Consider the following 12,500-nt stretch of genomic DNA (forward strand, 5'->3'; position numbering starts at 1 on the left):
GTCTATCGATGTCACATGATCATCAATCTCCAGCCACAAAAAACGGCGAAAATAATCTCCGATGGTATGACTTTATCTCCCGAGACGCAAGATCGAGCGCCAGCGGCATCCCCATCCATCGTATCTTTCCTGTCTATCTCTTTCTTCCCGAGCCCCATAACCTCCGCGCCTTATCTGGCCTCTCCTTCGCGGCTCCCTTCGTCTCCTACGCCATTATCCTTCTCCATATTCCCCGTCACAGCCTCTCCCCGAGTGTGCCAACAAAGCCTGAAGTGCATGTATTTGCTTCGGTTCCTCTTCTGAAGAGCCCATTATTGCCTCCCCTCTCCCTCCCCTCCCCCTCTCCCCACCCCTTTTCCCCTTCCCTCCACTCCAAGCCCAATCCCCTCCCTCTCCCACCCCCTTCCCTGCCCTTCGAATATCTTCATTTCTTTATTCCCTTTTCCTTCTATTTCTTCGTCTCTTAGATCGGGTCTCCCTTATCGCCATTAACTTCGACGAACGCAAATGTCTCCCCGCGCGGCAACTTGAAGCATCATTACCCATCATTCACGGATTTTTTTTGCATCCTTTTCCCCCATTTTTATTCCTTCTTTGTTATATGTTCTGTGAAGACTGTAATCCTGTCGTTATGTTCCGTCCCAATTTCCTTTACGTCTCATTTGTTCGCGGTTGAGGCCTCCCCAGGTACGCGGCCTCCACTCTCCTCTACGCTTCCCCCATAAACTGCCTCTTGGCACCCCTGCCTCCATTAACTTTAGTGTCCTTCCTCTTTTTAACTTTTGTCGCATGTCGTATTTCTTTTCCCTTCATCCGCCACTCTTTCACTCCATCATCTCCGCCGTGGTACCATACACTATCTACCCTTCTACTACGCTTATCACGGGCGTTACACCGCATTCTCGGTCTCGCGGACCTACTGTCAGCCTCTCCCCTTCACCCAGCACCTCGCACCCCCACGACCGATGTCTCTCCTATTTCCTCCCCTTTCCACTCCGCTTCCCCTTGCCTCTCCCGCGCCGCTCTCCCCCGCCCTCGCCCGCCCTCGCCCGCCCTCCCCCGTTCCTGGCAATAACGTGTGTGTGCCCGTAACTGCGACGACGTACAAAAATACGGCCGTGTTTTGTCAGTTACAAACGCAAATTAAACACCCGGAAAGAGGAAGGGCGAGAAGTGAGAGACGCTGCAGCTGTCGATGCTGCAGCTTCTCTCACTTTCCCGTGGCTGTTGTTACCTGCGACCCTTATTCCAAAACCGCCATAGCCCTACGCTGAGAATCTCTCTTATGGATTCTTTGGGGATTTCTCGCCTTCTGTAGCGATCTGTTTGAAATTCCGCAAGGGCTGCCGTTCGGAATTTAATTTTGGGGGACAGACTCAGCTACACAGAACCGTTTTTGTCTAAATAATTCCTTCTGGCAAGACCAATATAAAAATCACATTCCATTCTTGACTATATAGGCCCTAAGAGTTGTGCTTATTTATTTTTCTTCCTCTGCTCTTTTTTAACTCTCCGAGATAGCTGCCTAACAACATCGTAAGGAGTAGTGTGTGTTTTGCTTCAGTTTCCCCCGTTGTTTTGACAACATTAGCCGTTCTCGCGCATTCACATTTCTCAGCGGCCCTCTCATTTACAGCGCACATTAACCCCGCTGCCGCTCTTGGATACCCGCGCTCTTTTAAATTGAATATGACATCCTGATTATCCGCGCGGTCGCTAGCCTCCTCACTGCTCGCCTCTGCTATATGTGGACTTCGAATGAGCGCTTTTAATTTGTTTCCGAGTCTGGCCCTAACGCCTACACAAACAGCCAGGGAGTAGCCACAGCTGCACCCAACAACATCCAAGCAATGGTTTTGGTGGGCGGCGGGCGGTCTGCTCAAAGGGGTCTTTTGTGTGTGTGTGTGTGTGTGTGTGTGTGTGTGTGTGTGTGTGTGTGTGTGTGTGTGTGTGTGTGTGTGTGTGTGTGTGTGTGTGTGTGTGTGTGTGTGTGTGTGTGTGTACGCACGCGTGTGTCTGTTCGTATATTTGTTCCCATTCGTGAGCGACGTGAGTGAATGTGTGTGTGGAAGGGGAGGGGGAGTGAGTGTGAGTGAGAGTAAGCGTGAGCTTCCGTATAACACGAACATGCATTATTTATAGTGTTATTCAATGCATATTTATAAAGCAACTCATACACCGTGAGTGCCATTTCCTTGCGAGGCAGAGTCCATACGCACGAAGGGCAGCGAACCGTTCTATCGCTTTTCCACTCCAAGTCAATCGGCAACTTCAACAGATTCGGATTAGCTGGAGGGGGTGGGAGGAGGCTACGAAATGTACATTTTCTTAACGCTTAACAATGAAGTCAAATATTTACACCACGCAACGTTACCAAGCAAAGCGAGGTGTGATCAACAGTCCGAGGGTGAAGTCGTGCGCTACCCTCCCGTCCCCCCCACCCCTACTCCCTTCCCCTTCCCCTTCCCCTCCCTCGCCGAGCCTTCACACTCCCAGACAGCAGCAGTCGCATGGTGGACACTCGCTGCATGTGGCGCCGCAATCGCACTTGCTCCGAGGGGAAAAAAGAACACTGTTGTACACCACAGCACCACAAAGGCACGAATTTGGAACTGCGTAATTCCTCAGGTGAAAGCCCTAATGAGTAGGGAGGAGGGAGGGAGGGAAGGCATGAGGGGTTCGAGGGCTGAGAGAGGGGGGTGGGGGTTAAGGTGTGATGGAGGGCAAACGCTAGGCAAGGGTTGTAACGCCCCCCTGCCCCCTTCCCTTCCAGAATAATGGTGTGGAGCGCTAGCGAGACACGACATCCCCTCCCCACCCCGTCTACCCCACTCCTTCATGCCTCACCAGCTCTACACATACAAGATCTTCCATAAGGTTCCCACAGCCATTGTCACCCTGCAAGACTCTCATCTCTACGTCCACTCGGCACGAACTGGAACATACCACGTTGAGAACGACCCAAAAAATAAATCCTTGAAAAAAATGGGGTTTTATAAAAATATGTTGAAAAAAGTAACGTGTCCTCCGCGCTGGTTCCTAGGCGCTTCGTAGTCATTGCAAATTCTCTCTCTCTTCTCCTGAACATGAGGATCCTTCGTGCGCCGCGGACCACAAGACGGGAAATGCTTTGCCGTCGCTTCAAACGCATCCAGGCCTTTGTGCGGTAATATTCGTCTTGTCTGAACCCTCGATATTCCGTAACAATCTGCGGCGCCTCCTGCAGGCACCCTCGAGTGCCCTTAAACACACTTATACCCTTTCAGACCTCGTACGATAATGAGCGTTGCATAAGACGGCTGGGTCCCTAGTACCTTCCGTCCAGACCCCCTCCCCCCATGCCCCACCTCCTTCAGCGGCGGGGCGACACGGACTTAAGATTCAACATGCCGATGGGATATTAAGGGATCAGAGCTTCCTCGTGCAGGTACAAACTTAATATTCATAAGCGAGCTTCCTGAGCGGCGCGGACTGTGGCGCTTGTGATTTGTTTACGCGGTTGCCGATAACGACGGCCTTTTCCTCAAAACTTTGCTTCGCGTTTTATCGCTAAATTCCTCCTCTTCTCGTACTATGGCCTTGGAAAATCCCCCTTTCATATTCCATTACGTTTTCCTTTGAAACAGAACAAAATCTAAATCTGTTCGCTTTGGGAGGGGATGAGATTTATAGTCGAAAATCGTTCCACTATTTACTCCACTTCCCACGCTCCCACCTCCTCCCCCTCTCAAAACGCTCAAAACGTCATTTTGCTGATCTATCTCTGTCTTAATGCATATGTAGTGACTTAGCATTCTGTCAATGTAATAACATGCATTTAATTACATAAAATATGGCACTTCCATCACATCCAGCAATAACATGTTTGCTTCTAAGCAATTAAAAGATAAACCGTCGAGACTTGTAATCCCACGTGTAATCCCACAATAATGATCGTTAGGAAGATCAGTTTTATATATACGATTTGATCATTAATGGTTCATTAAAGGATGATAAATCAGGTGGTTATTGCTGGTGGTTCTGGCTCGCAGTCCTGGGAACTCCAATTAGTCTTTATTTTTTCTGTTCCGCGGACTCCACTTTGCTTTGTCTCCTTTCATTTCACCCTGAACATCTTTTATTTGTATTTTGTTCTATATAAGCAAAATCGACAAGAATACATTTGTTTTATCCGAAATATACTCGTCAATATGAATCCCATCCGGCAAAAAATCACACCATTAATCTCAGAGAATATCTTTTGTGCTGAACCTTTAAAGGGCGCTACCAAATTGCGCACTATACGTGTAATAACCTTAGCTATTTCTGAAAGCACCGACAACTAATGTAATTATCAAGACAAGAACCATTCATCCTGAAATACAGCCTTTGTTCTACGTAGTGCTTCCAAGAATTGTCCGGCATTTTCTACTTTTGATAATAATTATGGCTTAATGCCAGACGGAGGTATTCTCTGGACTTTCCTTAATCCAACCCATTATAAAATTACCGTCATCTGTTCCCATCACCCATCAAATCTAGAATAAAACAATCCCTTAAAATATCTGCTCGTCCACAACTGTGTACAGACAATTGTAGTTAATGAGGAGCATGTGAAAAAAGGGATATTGGACCCTGCTGAGTTTGCCAGCCAACCCAGCCCCAACTGCACCTCTCCTAAATCACCGAGTAATAACGTGGCACTGAAAAAGGTTTCATTTTTTGTTATCTCAAGCCACCGTGTAATCAAAATGATGTGTGACCTGGCGTTGGTCTTCCACTCTTCCTGGCGGCGTGAAAGCTCTGGCGTGAAGGCGGGTAGACGGATACCATCGCAATACACGGTGCTTTGGGGACTTTGACAAATTAAGCTACACATATTTAGCATTTAACAAAAACCTAAAGGTTAACCGTACATGCCCCAGCGTAATAAAAATAGCTAGTGAATGACAGGATATTAGATGCAATACCACTGTTTTTTGCACGTGCCAAGGTGATGTATATTTAAGGAAGAACCGATGTGTAGTGTAGTGGAAGCTACGTTCACAAATCGATCCTGGGATTAGCTTCTGATCATGTTCATGAAAGATGACCCAAGGCTGTTTGAGTCAGACACCCGCGCCAGGCGCAAGATGAATGCCGCAGACATCACATCACGCCTTCGCCTCGGACGACGCCATGGAAGACCGCCCAGGCAATGCTCGTCCTCCCTCACGCAAACGACTCAACATGATGCGCTGACCACGCATCGAACAACCCACGCCTGTGTGACCGACCACATGCTCAGACACACTTGCACGCGCGCGCGAAATCTTACGCACATGTATATGAGTATGTATATGAGTATGTATATGAGTATGTATATGTATATGTATATGTATATGTATATGTATATGAATACGTATGTATATATTTATTTATGTATGTATGTATGTATGTGTATGTATGTATATGCATGTATATGTATGTGCATGTATATGTAAGTATAAGTGTATGTATGTGTTTGTGTATGTGTATGTACATACATAGATACATTCATACATACGGACATACTTACACACACACATAATTGTGTGTGCGTGTGCGTGCGTGTGTGTGTGTGTGTGTGTGTGTCTGTGTGGGTGTGTCTGTGTGTGTGTGTCTGTGTGTGTGTGTGTGTGTGTGTGTGTGTGTGTGTGTGTGTGTGTGTGTGTGTGTGTGTGTGTGTGTGTGTGTGTGTGTGTGTGTGTGTCTGTGTGTGTGCGTGTGTCTGTGTGTCTGTGTGTGTGTGTCTGTGTGTGTGTGTGTCTGTGTGTGTGTGAGAGAGAGAGAGATAGAGAGATAAACTTCACTTTCCTTCCTCCTTTTTCTCTCACACACACACACATCAACACATGCACACACACTCACACACACACACACATTTATGTTATATATATACATATATACATACATACATATATATACATAAATATACACACACCTACATACATAGATGCACATAAACACACACACACACACACACACACACACACACACACACACACACACACACACACACACACACACACACACACACACACACACACACACACACACACACATCCACACACACACAAACATACACACCGCCTCGTGCCATTAGAAAACAAAATACTACAGATGTATCATCACGTGTAATTATACAGACGTGCAGCTACTAGAACAGTATTTAACAATAATGAATAATAGACGAAAGCCAATACAACACGGTAATATAAGTCATTATCAATTAAAATGACAGAAAAGAGTTATAACATGAAATAATTCATTTCCAGCATCAATTCATTCCCCAGTTTCAAACTTTGACACAGCAATCAAATTACAAATTCCACTTTCAACTAATGCATTTATAAGTCCACAATTTCACAATATTTCAGCATATACATGGATCCAACATAACCAGGGCTTGTTACTATCCTAGTAACGTCACCAGAGCTCCTCTTGACAAGTGTAATGGCGCGTGTGCTCCGTTGTATACCTGCTGCCAGCACATGTTAATCCCAAGAGGCTGGTGTAGGCCTCCCCAAGCGAGGGAGGATTAGAGAAATAAAGTCGAGAGGATAACTAGACTATGTTCCAAGTCACTCTAGAAAACGTATCAGACAGTGTCAACTGCAGCAAGCATTAGCATCTCTCAATTCACCCTTTTGTAATATAACTCAACACTGAACACACAAAGATTCTTCATCACTTTAATGACAGTTCAACTCCACTTTCTGTTTTACAGTGACTAACACTTGTGATGGCTATTGCTCACTTCCACACTCGCGGCGCAAATGGCACAAGTCGCCGAAACGTCTCTCACAACATCATGCAAGAGTACAACGAAAACGACATATCCTCCAGTAATGACCTCCAACGCTAGGCTTGGGAGTAGTAGAGAGGAGGGGCGCGAGCGACACACCCTGCCTCACCCACGGCACCAACCACACTGCCGACAACTGTGCATTTCCAGGCGGAACACCACAGCACGCGGGCGCGGGGAGCCACCACGTCCTGGCGCCCAACAAACACTACTCTGCTTCTGTCGACACCACCTCGACCACTCTATAGTAATAGTGTAAATCAAAACCAATTTTCAATGCAAATGGGCCAGGCCAGACGTTTCCAAGTCCAAACTGTATCACACAGACATCTCTTCCTCAAAGCATAGTAGTACCCCGGCGCTCAAAGTATACAATCAATCAATCGGAGGAATCAGCAAAACGTAAAGCACAATTACAAGATCTATTCTACTACACCGCTAGAGAAGTGAAATACGGAGAGGCATTGTGGGAACACGGGAGAGATGCTAAACGGAGGCTCAGACAAAGGATGAGTGCAGAGAATACAGACTGAAGACAACGAGAAATATACTGGTAGGAGACAAATGAATGAAGAGAGGAGAAGGGAAAGGAGGAGGTAAGAGAAGGGGAAGGGAACACAAGAAAAGAGTGAGAATTGAGGAGAGGGGTGGGAGAGAGGGAGAGAGAGAGAGAGAGAGAGAGAGAGAGAGAGAGAGAGAGAGAGAGAGAGAGAGAGAGAGAGAGAGAGAGAGAGAGAGAGAGAGAGAGAGACTCAAACAAAAGTGCGTGTGTGTGTGTGTACGTGTATGTATACGTGTATGTGTATGTGTACGTGTACGTGTACGTGTACGTGTACGTGTACGCGTATGTGTACGTGTACGTGTACGTGTACGTGTGCGTGTGTGCATAATATACTGTCTGTCTGTCTGTCTGTCTGGCTGGCTGTGTATGTGTGTGTTTGTGTATGTATATGGGTGTATGTATGTATGTATGTATGTATGTATGTATGTATGTATGTATGTGTGTATGTATGTATGTATGTATGTATGTATATATATATATATATATATATATATATATATATATATATATATATATATATATATATATATATATACATATCATATATATATATATATATATATATATATATATATATATATATATATATATATATATATATATATATATATATATATATATATATATATACACATACATAGAGAGAGAGAGAGAGAGAGAGAGAAAGGAGGCGCGGAGGAGGAGAGAAAAGTTCTAATCTCCGGTGAACTGCCTTAGGCCTTCAAGCTAGCAAGCGCACAGTTCACTCTTCACTTCCCTGTAAACAACATTCATTTATTGTCTACGTAACGGTAAAAGGGACGAGGAATCAAAAGAATAAATGTATAACAGCTTTACTGGAAGGGAGCAAAGCAGACAGGCAGAACGATGGAAGGTTGTTTTAAGGTGGATGGGTGGATGGAAGAAAAATAGAACAATAAATATCTGGATGGATCGAAAAAGAAACACAAAGTGGATCAATCGAAGGATAGTTGAAAGATGATGAACATAAGTTCAATTAATGAAATGGATGGCCAGTTGAGCGAATGAAAACGTCCGCGAGAACAAAGGACAGTAAAACAAAGAGGAAGGCAGCCTATAAAAAAGAAGAAAAAAAAAACAAAAAAACTCAACTCGCCCATAAACAACAAAGCCTCGAGACTAGAAATGAAAGAGCACAAGCAGACGGTAATCAAAACACACAGCCGAAATGCTCGCCCTTGAGAATTCGCCTTCATTATACGTTTACCTCCGACTTGGGGATCACCGCCTTGGCCTTCGACTCCAAGAGCTAAGTCTCAAACGATGCCGTTCCATTTATCACGGCTAAACCGAGCTCGCCAAATCGGCCCCCCCCCCCCCCCCCACTTCCCTCTCCTCAGACATACATTCTTACAATTGCGAGAAGCGTGTCCGTACGTGCGCGCAATTACACCCTCCACATGCGGCGTTGCCATGACCCTAGAGACCTCCCAGAGTGGGATGAGGGTGCCATTAGAGGCAGCCTCGTCCCGCAGAGGCCAGAGCTCGCCCTGGGACCTTCACACTGGGTGATCAAAGCGCAGGGCGGCGCGCAGAGTGGCATGCAAAGGCTATGGACTCCGTTTTCCTTGAAAGAAACTGTAATCTGTGATGGGACGTGAGTGAGCATTTTCGAGGATTATTTGCACTCTGTAATGACGCATCCTTTGTGGGGTACGCAATTACGCCGAGTAATCCCTCTGCCAAGGCGTCAAAAGACTGCAGAAACGAACAAAAAAAAAAGAGATGAAAATGCAGATATTAACACGCGCATACATAAAGCTGTAGATAATGTACTCATGCTGAAGACTATGTGAACATACTTACGGAATTATCATATCCACAATCTTATAGAGCAAGCTGCAACAAATGCAACGGCAACATTGAAAGTTACAACTGAGACGCACATCTTCCCGACAATGAAAAGGGCCAAGAAAACAATCCGCACGACGGCAGTATGAGAGCAACAAAATCCAAAGGAAAAGCCGAGAAAGCAAGAAACCTAATAAAAGGCGCATTCCACTTCCAACAGCATTCCCACCTGTATATTCAGGGCCACGTGCACGGTCAGAGGCCAGAGTGAAGTATTGGCGGCCGAAACGAGTCACAGGCGTCGTGGAGGAGGGAGAAAGAAAAGAAACAATTTCACTTTTCCCTTGATAAAAAGGGAAACTGAATTCGTATTACCCAGTTTGATGTTGCATTACGTAGATTTGGTGTTGCACTGGAAACGAGACTGGAAATGTGTAAACTGCAGAGGCAGAAAGCGCAAAGAGAATTTCCTGGACTTTATGACAAAATTCTTCGGCCGAATACGACCTCCTCGAAGCAGTCGGAGACGCCGAGGATTTCTTAAAACATACACGTCCTTGTTAAGGGACGAGAGTCGTTATTCGGCCTTTTTTTGCAAGAACTGAATTTTTGGCAATATTGTTACAGGTCTGGTCATGCAGCATCGACCCTGTCTATCTGACTGTCTGGCTTTTCCACATGCTAACTCACGCACACATGCAGTTCTCGTCACTAATTTCTTTTCCTCCTCCCTTTTTTATTTGTCTGTTTGCAAGCCCTTCTACCTGTGTTCGTCTGTTTTTTCTTTTTTTATCTGCTAGTTTGTCTTCTTTGCTGTTCTCCTGTTTGCCTGTCTCCCTCTTTGCAAGTAAGTGAATGAGAGAACAAAGGAGAGAGACGGAGAAACTGAGAGAGAGAGAGAGAGAGAGAGAGAGAGAGAGAGAGAGAGAGAGAGAGAGAGAGAGAGAGAGAGAGAGAGAGAGAGAGAGAGAGAGAGAGAGAGAGAGTAATCTACGCGCTATTCATATAATGTCACCGGCGTGTAACAAAGATATCACGTTGCAAACAAAACGGAACGCATCTCTTTGAAAGTGATAACAAGCTATTCACTCACTCACTTTTACAAACGCGTTCGTCAATAAAACTACTAGTTGAACCAGAGTAAACGATACCAAAGAAAACACGAAGATCAAATGTGGAAAGAAAGACAAAAGAATTGAAAAAAGAGTGATGAGAGAGATGGAAGGAAAGGGATAAAAGGAAGGAAGGAAGATAGAAATAAGGATGAGGCAGTCAAGAATGAACTAGAAAGAAGAAGAGAAAATAGAAGGGCGATGTCAGAAGATCATCGGAGAAATCAGGGGGAACGCCGGAGTGAAAAAGATGAGAGCAATCTGAAGTCTGGTGATGCAATGATCGACACATACACACTAGGATCAATAAAGTGTCGAGCGCTTTGTCCCACAGACACTTGTACGTCGGGGAGGGAGGGGAGGGGGTAGGGGGTGAATGGGGAGCTTGTAGGACTCTGGAGTGACAGGTGAACAGAGGCACACTATAGAATAAACAGAGGGCCAGAGAAGCCGTAGGGAGGGGGCTGCCGGGGAATCCGGGAGGGAGGTGGAAATCCGGGAAGGGGGTACTGCTAGCCTAAGGCGCGGGAATATCCATAGGGAATATCCATAGCTGGGTGGCCACGGATCGAAGAGCAGTGTCTACTGGCGGGGTCTGTTGGTTTAGGGATTGCAGGAGAAACAGACCTTGTATGCAGGGGATCAGTGTGAGGAGGTTTGATCAGGGCGGACACGCGCCGAGTGCGAGGAACTAAGAGAAAGAGAGATAGAGAACTAGAGAAAGAGAGACAGAAACGAAGAGGGAGAGGGTAAGAGATAGCCCGAGAGAGAGAGAGAGAAGGACGGCAGCTGTAGCGTTGGAGAGTGTCCAACTGACAATGAATTCGGTTCATGAAAGGAAAAGCAACAATAGGAAATGAGGGGAACCTTCCTTTAATATCATCCGGTTATCAATTCATACTCCTTTATATCAATCCCTCGGTCCAGAAAAAAAAAACATGAGCAAGAGATCCCCTTTTTCGCCACACATGTTCATGCACGCGCCTGCCTGCTCTCATTAATTAGTCGGGCAGGAGAAATTTCCTGCAACCAGCTCCCTCAACACTCACTTCCCGCTGGTACATGTGCCACTTTTATCACCCTTGCATATTAACTACCAGTCCACTCGCATATAACGTAATTGCAACACATTAAAACTGAATAGGATAATAGTACACGAACTCTGCCCCCTTGCGATTAATTACCTAACTGGCCTCTCGTCCCCGGGTAAGTTACCTGCCTTCTAATAACGGCACGTAACCCGAGCCTGCGCTGAGCTGCCACCAGATAATCCCAAACTTGTTGCACAAGTCTTGATGACCGTGGGTAGGACAGCGTGCAGGGGACGGCGCTCTTCCGCCGACACTGTTCATCGTGCAGCAGTGCTTGTCGGCGTCAGCGGTGCACGTGGCGAGGAGTCTCCTGTGCGCTGCCTATATATTTTGATAAAGAAAGAGCCTTGTGCTAAAGCTGAGCCGTGTGCTCCGCGTGCCGCTGCTCTTTTTTCTCACTCGTGTCTTAATAATGCTGAGCAAACAAACATCTCGCCAGGAACACGGTCTGAGCGTTTGTCAGTCGACTCACGAGTGTTTGCAGCGTCAACAACACGCCTTTCAGCTATGCAGTCAGTGCCAAGCGCGCAAGAAAAAACTTTTATACTGCGTCGCGCTCACCAGGTTGTCTTTCCATTTAAGATCTGCTTAACATTTGTGGATGCTACGATCGGAATTTTCCTGGTAAGTAGTGCAATGAAGGCTCGCCTTCACCCGCCTACGCCGCTGCCGCCACGTCATCACCGTGTGAGGCAACTGCATCATCAACCTAGAGAACTTTTATCATCTTAATGTGTATGCACTTACCTACTCTCACGCCAGGCTTCCCACGACCGAGAGCTCACACTGAGGTCAGCTCAAGATGGCGCTCCTTTTTCGTAAACATTAAGATGGATTTAATCTAAATATGAAAGAATAAGCAAATAAAAATTGTTTTAAGTCCTTCAACACTTTTCCAGAATGTTCATTTCGTTCTACATTATAGATTGCATTTTATCGCATAACTATCAAAATACAAAAGAGAGGAAAATTCATTTGAGAACAAAAAATCTTGAAAATAAACGAGCTCTGAAATCACGTAGAAGATTTCAGGCACAAGCACGTGATTCCAGACCTCAAGTGAGTTATGTGGAGCATACATGTGGGCCTCGGCAGCGGCTGGTTATATCTCGCCACAG

General features: G+C 45.8%; 1 protein-coding gene across 16 annotated transcripts in view; it reads right to left on the reverse strand.

Annotated features, from left to right (window-relative positions):
• Positions 1–12,500, reverse strand: part of LOC122247320 (uncharacterized) — a 675,408-nt gene that overhangs the window by 211,757 nt on the left and 451,151 nt on the right. For 4 of the 16 annotated variants that reach the window (XM_043006517.2, XM_086550724.1, XM_043006516.2 and 1 more), the window contains exon 1: positions 6,854–6,947. The exons of 11 other annotated variants lie outside the window; for them this stretch is intronic. The gene's annotated coding sequence lies outside the window, so the exon portion shown is untranslated. Of the gene's footprint in view, positions 1–6,853; positions 6,948–12,500 lie in introns of those variants that run through there. One more of the 16 variants, XM_043006514.2, reaches the window with a different exon arrangement.

The sequence above is a fragment of the Penaeus japonicus genome, unplaced genomic scaffold (assembly GCF_977035675.1).
Source record: "Penaeus japonicus unplaced genomic scaffold, GWHDUDI00000001_assembly GWHDUDI00000024, whole genome shotgun sequence".
NCBI classification, from domain to species: Eukaryota; Metazoa; Arthropoda; class Malacostraca; order Decapoda; family Penaeidae; genus Penaeus; species Penaeus japonicus.